The sequence below is a fragment of the Aulonocara sp. 'chitande type north' Nkhata Bay genome, linkage group LG3, assembly GCF_057382095.1.
Source record: "Aulonocara sp. 'chitande type north' Nkhata Bay isolate Kocher_YH1m ecotype deep benthic linkage group LG3, A_spYH_male_GT1.1, whole genome shotgun sequence".
In the NCBI taxonomy this organism is placed as follows: domain Eukaryota; kingdom Metazoa; phylum Chordata; class Actinopteri; order Cichliformes; family Cichlidae; genus Aulonocara; species Aulonocara sp. 'chitande type north' Nkhata Bay.
The window spans coordinates 857,367-872,506 of record NC_141346.1 but is presented as its reverse complement, the minus strand read 5'-3'; positions in this window follow the sequence as shown (position 1 = coordinate 872,506).

Sequence of the window (15,140 nt, the reverse complement as noted above, 5' to 3'; positions counted from 1 at the left end):
CGATGTTCATTTCTTTCATGATGACACGAACACCGTGGGCACAGGCCACCCCCCCAACCAGACTGGCCACCCCAGGTGCCACCCCAAAGGCAAAACAATAAAATTCAATCAAATATCAAATGTCCGATTATGTTTTCATGATTAAGCTCAGATATCCGAGTGTAAGTGAATGCAGCATCGGCTTCTGCGCTTTGCATCATGTTAGCAAAGGTAGGAGAGCCAAGTATGAAAGACGGCACTGCAGGAAAAAATTTTCGGTGAAAGAAAACGGGGACAGAATAAATGTCCCGGTAAGTAATATTAAGTTTGTTGAGTTTAGTAAACTTCGGTGAAATTAGAATACCAAGGAAAAAATAACACTTAAAGAATTATTGCAGCCGTCGAATATTTCAGACAGTATGCTACTGAGGGCAGCTAACATAAGAGTTATGAGTTATAAGATATAATCTAAGTCGTAACATTGCTGTATGGAGCTGCAGATTTGGTTGCAGGTTAACATAGCTGGACTGGCCATCGGGCATACCGGGCATATGCCCGGTGACTTATTTTTTATTTTTTTTTGTAATGGCATGAACAATGAGAGGTGGTGGATTGGCCAGATGCAGGTCGATGTGTAAAAATAACTCAGTTGTTTGGTGGTGGCTATGGGGGGCTTCCACAGAGGCCAGCAGGTGGATGAGGGAAGGGGAAGCAGGAGGAGAGCCCCGAGGCGGCCGCCGGTCCGAGTGTCAGATGAACTGAACTTCAGGTAAGAAGTTATGACCTGCAGTCTATCTGGGTCAGATATAAACCAAGTTTAGGTGCAGTTTATTTTCGTTGTGCTGACTTTTTACCCTCAGTTACAATAACTCGTACTGCGTTCTAGCCAGTTTGGCGGAGTTTTTATACAGCTGGGTGGGTGCTATGAAGTTACTGATAGTGAACTTTATTTTATTCATAAGGTTAGTTAGTAGAGTTGCCAACGGCTCCTTAAAAAAATGGAATGGTCCCTCATTCAGAGAAAATATTATACGTTTCGTATTGAGCTGAGAAGAGACGCAGTTTGTCCCGGACTTTCGCTATAATGAAAAAAAGACACAAAGCTGGAGTTATTCTGTGTTTACGCTGCACAGCTGCCTCTTCTCCTCTCATTCTCCCCCCTCCCTCTCCTGTTGCTACTTCAATCATGAAACTGATCAATGATCAGCTGATCGTCTCTCTCGTTAGTTTGTCGCCCACTTTGCGCCAGAAAGAGGAAACCAGCGGATGTCGCGCTAAACAACAGCAGCACGTTTAAGCTGATCAGCTGTTGTTAGAATTTATTTAATATTAATTTCTAGTATCAGCTGATGTTTGCTGGAGCCACAGCTGTAAAGCTGCTGGTCATGATATGGTTTGGATATGTGGTGAGAGGGAAACATGAAGATGAAACCAGGAGATGTCCTTACTGAATCATCAGAGCTGTGATGGAGAAACAGGTTTACCTTTTAGGTGACATGGATGAGTTGAAGGGAAGTTATGAACTGTTTCTGAGAGACAAATAACACCAGGATCCTTTTCTAAGCAGCTGACAGCTGGTAACTGTGCAGGGGCGGGTCTAGGAAAGTTTTGCCAGGGGGCCAGGAAGGCCATTAACAGGGAGAGGGGGGCACAAAGAAATACTTTTCTTTCTTATTCTCATTTAAAATATCTCGTTTTTATTAAATAATTATCTAAATCTTACAACCAAAGTTTTTATCTGACGTAAAATGTATAGAAATCATACATATACCAACAAGACAGTGTACATATGAAAAAGATATATATAAATCTTATAAAGTTTGTATCTGTCTTTTGTGAAACTTGTATGAAAAGCATACAAGAGTAAAAACAGATATAAGAGCCCTTGAAAAATTATATAATGAAACTTGTATGTTTTGGATACTTACTAAAACAATATATGAAAGTAATGAGAAAGTGGCCACTTTCACGAGTTAAGTCATATAAGTTTTTACTATTTCTTTTCCTGTCACAACAGCATTTGTTTTCATTCAAAGTCTTTATGGCTTTACCACCTGGGGGGCCGGTCTCTAGTCAAAATGCCCGATTTTCTGTCCCAGTCCAGCCCTGCAGGTTATACTGGCAGTGTCACCGTGCCAGCTGACTGTATTTCATCATCAGCCAGTGTTGTTTTTTATCAATATTACCAAAGTTTACCATAAGGCAGCATAGAAAGTATTTACTTGCTTCCAGGTTTCATTCAAATGTTAGTCTTTTCAGTTGTTTCCCCACTTTTTTCCTGTTTCAAAATCAAACACCAGTTTGTGAGAAGATTATCTTCCTTTTTTTAACAGGGAGATAAAGTTTTACATTGGAACTGGCTAAATGTTTGTTACAAATGTTCGTATTTTAATATTCAAAAATGTTTTTGCCCAAAACATATGTGCACTACATGTCAGTAAAAATACTATGCAAATATTGCTGTCCTTGACTGCTGAATAAATACTGACAAAGCACTGATTGTATCTCTTGTACTTTATCAACGCAGTATCTAAAAACTTTGCACCGTAGTGGTAAAAATCTCATTCTAATAAGAGTTAAAAGCGCATTCGGTTATTAGGTTTACAGGATTATTGAATTATGGTTAACGGTTGGTAGAATTCTTTTTTTAAACATTATCTGCCAATTACATCTGCCACCCTTCTCCAAATCTGTGCCCCTACCTGGCCCCCCCAACAAAAATTTTCTAGACACGCCACTGGTAAAGGGTGGAAATATAGAAGAGATGGACTACAATTGCTCATGAATGTTCAGTAGAAAGGCGCACACGGTATGTTTGTGCATTTACTTTGTGTGTATGTTTTATTTGAGTTGTAATTTTTGTTCTGCTGATGTAATATCCGTGTTTTTCATTGATCATTTCACCATCGTTTTTCACGGTGTTTGCTGGTGAAAAGAAGATTAAAATACTGGCTGAACATCAGTTGGAGCATGGCCCTTTATTCTACTTCGAACATGAAAAACCTTCAGGAGCAGTTACAATCCAGATGAAATACACCATCATATTACACAGTTTTCAACAAGCTGCAATTTAGTAAATGCTCGAGTTAAAAGTAACGTTTTGTAAAACTGTTACATTTAGAGCAACTTTTAAGTGGAATAAGTTGCCTTAAAAAATTAGAGAATTGTTCAAAACTTCAATGAACACTTAAAAGCCGATTTACAGAGCTTTTAGTTGTTGTAAATATTGTAAGATATGATTTGTTTTTGAAATTTGTGTAATGTGCCTCAATGTTATTGATATTATTATTATTATTATTATTGATTGCTTATATTTGAACAATTGTGAAACCTCACTGTGGATGTAAGAGTGAAATTATGTGGATATCTTGAATCCACTTTATTGTGTAATATTTTATGTGAGTATTTGACGGAAGACGAGCAACATCTGTTGTGGAAGCTAACGGGGTTCCTTTAGAATAAACAAACATAGGATTTATTATCACTGAATAATTATGTATAAATCTATACAAATTATAGAAATATGTAATAGGAAACAACAAAATAATCTAAATTATAAAATAGTGTGTGTGTGTGCGTGTGTGTGTGTGTGTGTGTGTGTGTGTGTGTGTGTGTGTGTGTGTGTGTGTGTGTGTGTGTGTACAATCAGGAGGGATGGGCATGATTTTAGTGTTTGAACAGTCATGAATTATCTTTAACAGCAGGTTGTATGTAATGTGTTAGAACTACCAGCAGGTGGGGATAAGAGACCTTTAAGGTGTTTGGTGCCACGCTCCACCTTCAGGTTTAAAACTAGTGTTAATGGAGTTTGAAGGTTGAGTTTGTTCCACGACTGCATTTCACTCACTGCCTCTGTTTGTATCTCTGTCACTGCAGGACCAACATGGAGCCAGAAGTCAGCGCTCTCAGGAGGCCGACAAACCTCACAGAAGAAAGGGAGAGAAAAAACACACCTGTGACGAGTGTGGGAAGGGTTTTACTGTGAGGGCTAAACTAAAACAGCATCAGGTCATCCACACTGGAGAGAGACCGTTCAGCTGTGACTTGTGTGGAAAGTCTTTTTCCTTCAAGGGTTCCCTAAAACAACACCAACTCATGATATGTGTTATATATATATATATATATATATATATATATATATATATATATATATATATATATATATATATATATAGTTATTAGGGGTGCAACGATACACAAAATTCACGGTTCGGTTCGGTTCGATACTTTGGTGTCACGGTTCGATATTTTTTCGATACAAAAAAATGTTCATGCCTTTTTAATTTGTCATTTATTAAGATTATAAATATATATTTTAACTCAAAAGTACAGTTTTTAAATTTAACCCTAACCCTTGTGCGTGTTTTTTACTTTGACAGCGAATGCGCACCTGCGGACCACTTATGTGCAGCCCTGGTTATTTAGCTCGTCATATTGCAGCCACAGAAATTCTTTTGTCCATGAAACCATAAAGCTGCACTTTCTTTTTGCCTTATAGTCTGATTTGTCATAACTTCTCCGTTTTGTGGTAAGCTTTTCTTTGGCTGTCACTTCTTCACCCTGACCTGTCTTATTTGGCTCAGCAGAACTGAAATATATATCCTGCTGCTTTTACACACGCACTCACATAAGCTCAGCGATTCTCTGCGCGATCAACCTCTCACATGTTTAAGCTTGCTGCGCGAGATTTCACTTGTCATGTTTGCATAGTAAGCTAACGATTAATAAGACGATGTCAGAGGAATTGGTGCACAAATTATCATCACTCACAGATCAGTGCTGTCGCTCTCTATACACAGTTCGCACGATTGCAAAGTGAAAGCAAATTCAAACGCGATTTCAATATGTCACATATTGACAGTGGCTCACCGATGCCAATGACATAATTACCCAGCTACATTTCTGAAAGAATGCAAAAGCATTGACATATATTTTTCCTTCCTACAATAGCCCGACGGGCAGGGAAGAGATAGATTTTGGTAGCCTGACTGAAAAAAATCGCTAGCCCGACGTCCCGGGGCTAGCGATATTGCGAGCCCTGTATCTGATTTAGGAATCACTCATCTTTGGAAAAGAGAGTTTATTACAGAGAAATGTCTCTTTCCAAAATAAAAGCTATACTATCCGCTTCTTCTGGGCTATATTCTCAGCAGCATATTAAACATATAAGGAGAATCATGTGCTAACAGCTGTCTAAATGACTCGGCGAAAGTTAGTAGCATGCTTGCTTGTTTTTGTCTGCTTCCACTTGTCTTTGCACTAGGATGATGTCGGCGTAAATGTGCAGTCATATTCGTTGTGTTCCCACTAGTGCTTTCAGGTTAATCTCGTTGAAATGACCTTAACGCCACAACACGGCAAATCTCCGTTAACGAGCTACCGCAGATCGCCCCGTGCATGGGGCTAGACGGCCAACACGTTAACGAGCTAACTGCGCTAACACACTAGTTTCCACCCATGTAATTGAGCATTGCATGGCACATCCAACATACTGTTTTACTTTAGTCCATGACTCGCTTACCTTCAGGGTCATACGTCACATGAAAACCAAAATAATTCCAAACGCCAGATCTGAATGAGGGTGGGGGAGGTCCATGTTGCAAGGAGAGCTTAACTTCTGTCTCGCTAGCTTGCCCTGCGCTCTTCCTTCTGACGATGCTGTCTGTGTTGAGCGCTCAGTGGATCTGCGCTCGACAGTGCAGCCTAGGCGGAGTAGTCGAACGCAGATTCACTGAGCGCTCCACACAGACAGCATCGTCAGAAGGAAAGTTGATAAAATAAATTACAAATGTTGTATTGTTCGATACATATGCGTACTGAACCGAAAGCACTGTATCGAACGGTTCAATATCGATACGAATATCGTTGCACCCCTAATATATATATAAAAAAAAAAACACCCAGCACGCCCCTGCGGGCGGTTTATCCTTCAAGCTCGGGTCCTCTACCAGAGGCCTGGGAGCTTGAGGGTCCTGCGCAGTATCTTAGCTGTTCCCAGGACTGCGCTCTTCTGGACAGAGATCTCCGATGTTATTCCCGGGATCTGCTGGAGCCACTCGCCTAGCTTGGGAGTCACCGCACCTAGTGCTCCGATTACCACGGGAACCACCGTTACCTTCACCCTCCACATCCTCTCGAGCTCTTCTCTGAGCCCTTGGTATTTCTCCAGCTTCTCGTGTTCCTTCTTCCTGATATTGCTGTCATTCGGAACCGCTACATCGATCACTACGGCCGTCTTCTTCTGTTTGTCTACCACCACTATGTCCGGTTGGTTAGCCACCACCATTTTGTCCGTCTGTATCTGGAAGTCCCACAGGATCTTAGCTCGGTCATTCTCCACCACCCTTGGGGGCATCTCCCATTTTGACCTCGGGACTTCCAGGTTATACTCGGCACAGATGTTCCTGTACACTATGCCGGCCACCTGGTTATGGCGTTCCATGTATGCCTTGCCTGCTAGCATCTTGCACCCTGCTGTTATGTGCTGGATTGTCTCTGGGGCATCTTTACACAGCCTGCACCTGGGGTCTTGCCTGGTGTGATAGACCCCAGCCTCTATGGATCTTGTACTCAGAGCTTGTTCTTGTGCTGCCATGATTAGTGCCTCTGTGCTGTCTTTCAGTCCAGCTTTGTCCAGCCACTGGTAGGATTTCTGGATATCAGCCACCTCCTCTATCTGCCGGTGGTACATACCGTGCAGGGGCCTGTCCTTCCATGATGGTTCCTCGTCTCCCTCCTCTTTCTTGGGTTTCTGCTGCCTGAGGTATTCACTGAGCACTCGGTCAGTTGGGGCCATCTTCCCAATGTATTCTTGGATGTTCGTTGTCTCATCCTGGACTGTGGTGCCGACACTCGCCAGTCCTCGGCCCCCTTCCTTCCGCTTAGCGTACAGCCTCAGAGTGCTGGACTTGGGGTGAAACCCTCCATGCATGGTAAGGAGCTTTCTTGTCTTTATGTCAGTGGCTTCTATCTCCTCCTTTGGCCAGCCTATTACCCCAGCAGGGTACCTGATCACGGGCAGGGCGTACGTGTTGATGGCCCGGATCTTGTTCTTACCATTCAGCTGACTCCTCAGGACTTGCCTGACCCTCTGCAGGTACTTGGTGGTTGCAGCTTTTCTAGCGGCCTCTTCATGGTTCCCATTCGCCTGCGGGATCCCCAGGTACTTGTAACTGTCCTCTATGTCTGCAATGTTGCCTTCTGGTAGTTCAATCCCCTCAGTTCTGACTACCTTCCCTCTCTTTGTTACCATCCGACTACACTTCTCCAGTCCGAACGACATTCCAATGTCATTGCTGTATAGCCTGGTAGTGTGGATCAGTGAATCGATGTCTCGTTCACTCTTGGCATACAGCTTGATGTCATCCATGTACAGGAGGTGGCTGACAACTGCTCCGTTCCGTAGTCGGTATCCGTAGCCAGTCTTGTTAATGATCTCACTGAGGGGGTTCAGGCCTATGCAGAACAGCAGTGGGGACAGAGCATCTCCTTGGTAGATCCCGCACTTGATGGTGACTTGTGCTATGGGCTTGGAGTTGGCCTCTAGTGTTGTGCGCCACATCCCCATTGAGTTCCTGATGAAGGCTCTTAGCGTCCCATTGATCTTGTACAATTCTAGGCATTCCAGTATCCAGCTGTGGGGCATTGAGTCATAGGCCTTCTTGTAATCAATCCAGGCAGTGCACAGGTTGGTCAGTCTGGTCTTGCAGTCTCGGCTGACTGTTCTGTCTACCAGTAGCTGGTGTTTTGCGCCTCTGGTATTTTTGCCAATTCCTTTCTGTGTCCCACTCATGTATTGACCCATGTGCCTGTTCATCTTAGCCGATATGATGCCTGACAGGAGCTTCCATGTAGTACTGAGGCAGGTTATTGGTCGGTAGTTTGAGGGGACCGGTCCCTTCTTGGGGTCCTTGGGGATCAGGACCGTCCGACCTTTAGTTAGCCATTCCGGGTGTCTCTCGTCAACTAGCAGCTGGTTCATTTGTGCTGCCAGACGCTCGTGGAGTGCAGTCAGCTTCTTTAGCCAGTAGGCGTGAACCATGTCGGGCCCTGGTGCTGTCCAACTCTTCATACTGGAGACCCTTTCTTGGATATCTGCCACTGTGATGGTTACTGGACCCTGTTCAGGGAGGTCGCTGTGGTCTGCCCTCAGATCCACTAGCCACTGAGCATTGCCGTTATGGGTTGCGTCCTTCTCCCATATGCTCTTCCAGTATTGCTCCGTCTCCAGCCTTGGTGGTGCTGTTCTCTTATTATTATTATTGTTCCCTTGCCACTGAGAGTACACCTTTGCTGGTTCTGTGGAGAACAGCTGGTTTATTCTCCTGCCTTCTATCTCTCTGGTCAAGGCTGTGAGTCTTTGCTTGGCAGTTTCCAAGGCCTCAGGTATGGACAGCTTGCTGTATTTCTTATGCACCTTCTTTGTCGCACCTTTCTGCAACTCCGTTAGTTGGCTAACCTCCCTCCGTGCTACTTTGATCTTGCCCTCTAGCCTCCTTCTCCATGGAGGGTACTGCCCCTTGTGGCTGTTCAACTTGTAGCCAAGCATCTCACTGATCACTGCTGCCGTATTGTAGATCAGCTTGTTAGTGTTGGTAATCGTGGTTGTAGGTATTGTCCGTAGTGCTGCATTAACATCATCTAGCAGACCTTCTGAGGGTACTTCACGTAATCTTGGTAACCGGCTACGGGGGATCCAGGTTTCAAGCTTGGCCATGATCCTATTTTTCAGGTCAGTTCCTCTCGCACTCAACGATCCTTCTCCTATCGCACTTGGGGCTATGTACCCAATCTCGGGTGGGGGTGATGATATCTCCCCCCTGACCTGGCGTCCTGACTCCTCCTTGCCGTAGCATTTGTGTTGTACCTCGTCAATCTCTAGCTGTGAGAGCAGTCCCTTCTTTCGAATGTTGGAACACTGAGCTACTAGTTGTTTCGCCGTCATTGTGGATGTTGGGTATCGAAGAATCCATAGGTCCATCATCCTATTCATGTAGCCCCTTCCGCCGGGGTTACTTGCGTAGTAGCATTCCAACAACGCCCTGTTTTCATCTCTTGCCCACCGATGCCTTCTTGCTACTACGCAAGTAACCCCGGCGGAAGGGGCTACATGAATAGGATGACGGACCTATGGATTCTTCGGGTGAAGGTAATGGTGGTCCCCGTGGTAATCGGAGCACTAGGTGCGGGGACTCCCAAGCTAGGCGAGTGGCTCCAGCAGATCCCGGGAATAACATCGGAGATCTCTGTCCAGAAGAGCGCAGTCCTGGGAACAGCTAAGATACTGCGCAGGACCCTCAAGCTCCCAGGCCTCTGGTAGAGGACCCGAGCTTGAAGGATAAACCGCCCGCAGGGGCGTGCTGGGTGTTTTTTTTTTAATATATATATATGATAATACATGCTTTCGTCTCTACAAGACTTGACTACTGCAACAGCCTGTTTACTTGTCTAAACAAGAAAGGGCTAGCTCGTTTACAGGTTGTTCAAAACTGACAGCAAGGCTACTGACCCGCTCGAACAAGGGAGCTCATATGACCCTGTTTTAAAGTCGGTGCACTGGCTACCAATCAGATTTAGGTTCCATTTTAAAATTCTAGTTTTAACTTTTACATTTTACATTACAGGAACTTTTCTCTTTGTGTCCAATATCAACACTGTGACTCCTCAGAGTGTAAACTTTACTTCAGTAAAACCAAAAACTGAGTAGTAGAAGTCGTCACACCAAATGTCTTATGATAACAAGAAAAAATATGTTTTCAGTACACGGCCTGAACTTCTTCCTCAATTTCTTCTTCTTCCGTCAGCTTATGTTGAGATTATTTCAGTTTACATAATTGTAATTTACATAATTAAACTAAGGGGTAAGATGGCTCCAGTGTGTGTGCTTGCTGTTTACCTCTGTCAATTTTCTTACTGTTTGTTCTGTTTCTGATGATTCTTGTCACTGAAATCAACTCAAAACTGGGGAACACCAAAAACCTTTGGATCTTCAGTTTTTTGCCATCAGCTTTCAGAGCTCTAATCAGAAGAAACAAACAGGGTATCCTCTGCTCCTGGCTGATGTTCCTGATTACTTGCTACATAAAGTGCCACCACCTGCTCCGACACACCGCCACAGACACCGGGGTAAACGTGCCGGTCGGCTGGTGAAGTTTAAAGCTTGACTTATCTTTTCTTCAGCGGCCGCTCCAGCTGGTTATGGTCCATTCCGCCACATCCCAAGGCGTCTCCTGGATCCTGTTATCTCCTGTCTGGTTACTGTTGTGGGCTTAGGTGTCCATAACCCTGCTCACCACTGTTTTTTGCATTGTGGGAGTCATGGAATAAACTTTTTGAATTTGCTCCCATTAATTTGGGCTTCACCGACAACTTCTACCCAGGCTCCAGCTCCAATGAAGATGGCTCTAACAAATGCGTGGTCCTTAGCAAATAAAGCTTCATTATAAATTATTTTTCCTCCAATGGATTGGATCTCCTTTTTGTGACTAAGACACAGATGAGAGTTGGTGAGTCTAGCATTATTTCTGGACTGTTACCCTCTGACGGCTCATTTCTTAATGCTCCAAGGATGTCAGGTACAGGAGAAGGAATATTGACTGTGTTCAAAAATAACTTTCACTGCAAACAACTCCATGTACCTGTTTAAACAAGTGACAATATTCACTAAATAAGCACTAATAATATATTAATTTTGTAACACACTGAAAACAGTTCATCTAACTGTGACTGTAAACATGTTTCCATTTGTCACTTCAGTTTTTACTCTGAAACACAGGAAATGACATCATGGCTCAAAGCTTTGTCATTAAAATCTTTCTTTATTTAACATTTGAATTTTTTATTTAACATTTCCAAGATTCAATAACATAAAGAACCCGAACAAGAAAACATTTATGTGGATCAAAATACATTAAAACAAAAACTTTATAATAGGAAACAGAGTTTTCAACCAACTGATGAAAAGAAAGCTAACCACTTGACATGAACACTACAGTAGGACAGTTTTAAAAGCTTAAAATGGAACTAGGGGAAGAGTTTGATTCACAGCTGCCTCATCAGATTTTTACAGGAGATTCTATCTGAACTCTGTGGAGCCTGATCTCAAGCTTTTTGAGTCTGACACAGAAACCAGAGGATCTTTCTGTGTCTTCAGATTCACTGTGATCCAGTCATGGGAGTGATTTCAGCCCTGAGTGATCACGCTGATGTTTGCACAGAGCAGACAATGAGGTGAATGTTTGGGCACATTGGTAACAGTGAAACAGTTTATTAGTAACGTGGGATCGTTTGTGTGCAGAGTATGAACTGAGATTCCTGAAGCTCTTGTCACACTGGTCACAGCTGTAGTTTCCTTCCATGTGTGCACGTTCATGAAGGTTACGATGACCTGACTGTGAGAAGCTTCTCTCACAGTGTCTGCACTTGTGTGGTTTCTCTCCTGTGTGGACTCGTTTGTGTGATTTAAGCTGACCTGCAGTGGAGAAGGATGACCCACACTGATCACAGAGGTGCTTTTTAACCCCACTGTGAATCAGTTCATGTTGTTTTAAGTGATGTGTTGTGGTGAAGCTTCTCCCACATTCTTTGCAGTATTTCAGTTTGTCTCCAGTGTGTCTACGTTGATGTACTTTTAGGGTCTTTTGCCGACTGAAAGTTTTTCCGCAGAGGTCACAATGAAAGTCTTTCCCACCACCACAGTGATGACAGGGTTGAGAACTGGATCCATCTGTGTCGCTCTGCTTCTAAACAAAGACACAAAGACAGTGTAAGTCAGTCCTTCAACATTTGTATCCTGAACGTCGCCTGAAATAAAGAGCATCTCTGCAGACGTCCAACTACATTTGACTGTTTCAGTTAACACACTCAGTTTACTGGGCTGCAATAACTACAATACTACCACCATAATACTACAGTAATACTAAAATCATAACTGAAAGGAAAATCTGAATAATCACTCAGAGCTGCTTTTCCATGCAGTAGAATTGCTAACATGCTAACACAGTTTAATGAGCAGAGTTGTTCCAAACAGTCAGGCTAAAATGACAAGATAACAATATAAATACATACCTCACAGTAGCTGCACTTGTAGAGTTTCTTTCTGGTGTGGATCTGTTGGTGTCGTCTCAGGTCATGTGGAGATTTAAAAGTCTTCTCACACAGGTCACATTGATAAGGTCTCTCCTCAGTGTGGGTAAACATGTGTTTTTGTAAGTCTGTGTGAGTTATAAACTCTTTGCCACACTGTTCACAGCAGTACACATCATGTCTGGTGTGAATGCGTAGGTGTGTATTTCGGCTCCCTCTCCGGCTGAAAGTTTTTCCACAGATGTCACAGCTGTATGCCTTAATTCCAGAGTGGGTAACTAGATGACTCTGTAAGTGGCTACTGTGAGTAAAAGCTCTGCCACACTGATCACAGCTGTACGCTTTAACTCCACTGTGGATGAGTTGGTGTGTTTTTAGGGAAAGCTTCCAGGAAAAAGACTTTCCACACAAGTCACAGCTGAACGGTCTCTCTCCAGTGTGGATGACCTGATGCTGTTTTAGTGAAGCCTTCAGAGTAAATTCCATCCCACACTCGTCACAGCTGTATGGCTTAATTCCAGAGTGGGTAACTAGATGACTCTGCAAGTTGCTACTTTGAGTAAAAGCTCTGCCACACTGATCACAGCTGTACGCTTTAACTCCACTGTGGATGAGTTGGTGTTGTTTTAGGGAACCCTTCGAGGAAAAAGACTTTCCACACAAGTCACAGCTGAACGGTCTCTCTCCAGTGTGGATGACCTGATGCTGTTTTAGTGAAGTCTTAAGACTAAAACCCTTCCCACACAAGTCACAGCTGAACGGTCTCTCTCCAGTGTGGATGACCTGATGCTGTTTTAGTGAAGCCCTCACAGTAAAACCCTTCCCACACTCGTCACAGCTGTATGGCTTAATTCCAGAGTGGGTAACTAGATGACTCTGTAAGTGGCTACTGTGAGTAAAAGCTCTGCCACACTGATCACAGCTGTACGCTTTAACTCCACTGTGGATGAGTTGGTGTGTTTTTAGGGAAAGCTTCCAGGAAAAAGACTTTCCACACAAGTCACAGCTGAACGGTCTCTCTCCAGTGTGGATGACCTGATGCTGTTTTAGTGAAGCCTTCAGAGTAAAACCCTTCCCACACTGATCACAGCTGTACGCTTTAACTCCACTGTGGATGAGTTGGTGTTGTTTTAGGGAACCCTTGAAGGAAAAAGACTTTCCACACAAGTCACAGCTGAACGGTCTCTCTCCAGTGTGGATGACCTGATGCCGTTTTAGTGAAGCCCTCACAGTAAAACCCTTCCCACACTCGTCACAGGTGTGTTTTTTCTCTCCCTTTCTTCTGTGAGGTTTGTCGGCCTCCTGAGAGCGCTGACTTCTGGCTCCATGTTGGTCCTGCAGTGACAGAGATACAAACAGAGGCAGTGAGTGAAATGCAGTCGTGGAACAAACTCAACCTTCAAACTCCATTAACACTAGTTTTAAACCTGAAGGTGGAGCGTGGCACCAAACACCTTAAAGGTCTCTTATCCCCACCTGCTGGTAGTTCTAACACATTACATCCAACCTGCTGTTAAAGATAATTCATGACTGTTCAAACACTAAAATCATGCCCATCCCTCCTGATTGTACACACACACGCACACACACACACTATTTTATAATTTAGATTATTTTGTTGTTTCCTATTACATATTTCTATAATTTGTATAGATTTATACAGAATTATTCAGTGATAATAAATCCTATGTTTGTTTATTCTAAAGGAACCCCGTTAGCTTCCACAACAGATGTTGCTCGTCTTCCGTCAAATACTCACATAAAATATTACACAATAAAGTGGATTCAAGATATCCACATAATTTCACTCTTACATCCACAGTGAGGTTTCACAATTGTTCAAATATAAGCAATCAATAATAATAATAATAATAATATCAATAACATTGAGGCACATTACACAAATTTCAAAAACAAATCATGTCTTACAATATTTACAACAACTAAAAGCTCTGTAAATCAGCTTTTAAGTGTTCATTGAAGTTTTGAATAATTCTCTAATTTTTTAAGGCAACTTATTCCACTTAAAAGTTGCTCTAAATGTAACAGTTTTACAAAACGTTACTTTTAACTCGAGCATTTACTAAATTGCAGCTTGTTGAAAACTGTGTAATATGATGATGTATTTCATCTGGATACTGCAGCTGAGCAGAATAAATGTGGTGTGTTTAACAGAATTGCTTTCTTTAGAACTACAAGTAAGCCATATAATATTTTAGCCTGTACAGGAATCCAAGAAAGGTTATTATGCATTTTATCAATATTAGTATAGTATGAACATCTTCACACTAACCTGGACGCCTTATTCTGGACTAACTGAAGTCTGTTAAGATCTGTCTTATTAGCTGCTGACCAAATGATTGAACAATACTCCAGATGAGACATTACTAGTGCATTAATGACATCTTTCATAATGAAGAAGTGATACACAAAGAGCATTTCATAGCCATAGCTATGCCTTGTTGGCAGAGTTATGTGACATTAGTGATGTTTGTACTTTCAGCGTTAACTTGGTTTTAAAGCCTTTAAAATATACGCCGTTCAATAGTCGACCTTAATCTTACAGAGATTGTGATGATTTTGTGGATAATTAAAGTCAGTCATATATCCACAAACACAACAAGCTGAAAGTCAGTGATGCTGCTCGGTTTGCAGTCCTGAACATCACGGCACAAGCAGGATTCACTGCACTGTTAATGTGAGCTGTGTTATATTGCTGCCTCTGTTCGGTGGTGTCGAGCCAAACGCACTTTAACGTGTGTTTGAACGAGCTGACGGTTCACTCGTTAAGCTGAAAGAAAGATGCTTTAATCACAGCAGTCACACATGTGTCCACTGCACCATCTGGAACTCTTCTTGTTTACACTCGTAATAACACAAACACTAAATCCTGCTTCTCTGGTGCTGTTGTGTAGCAGTGTGTACACCTGAGACTGCCACCTGTCTGTCTGTCCTGCACTCGCTCTCTGTTTCTTTCTCTCTGATTGTGGAATAAAAGTATGAACATGTGTTTATAAGTTACACTTGTGTTTGAATCCTGCAGCTTATCACACATTTGATTTCCATGTGTGACGACT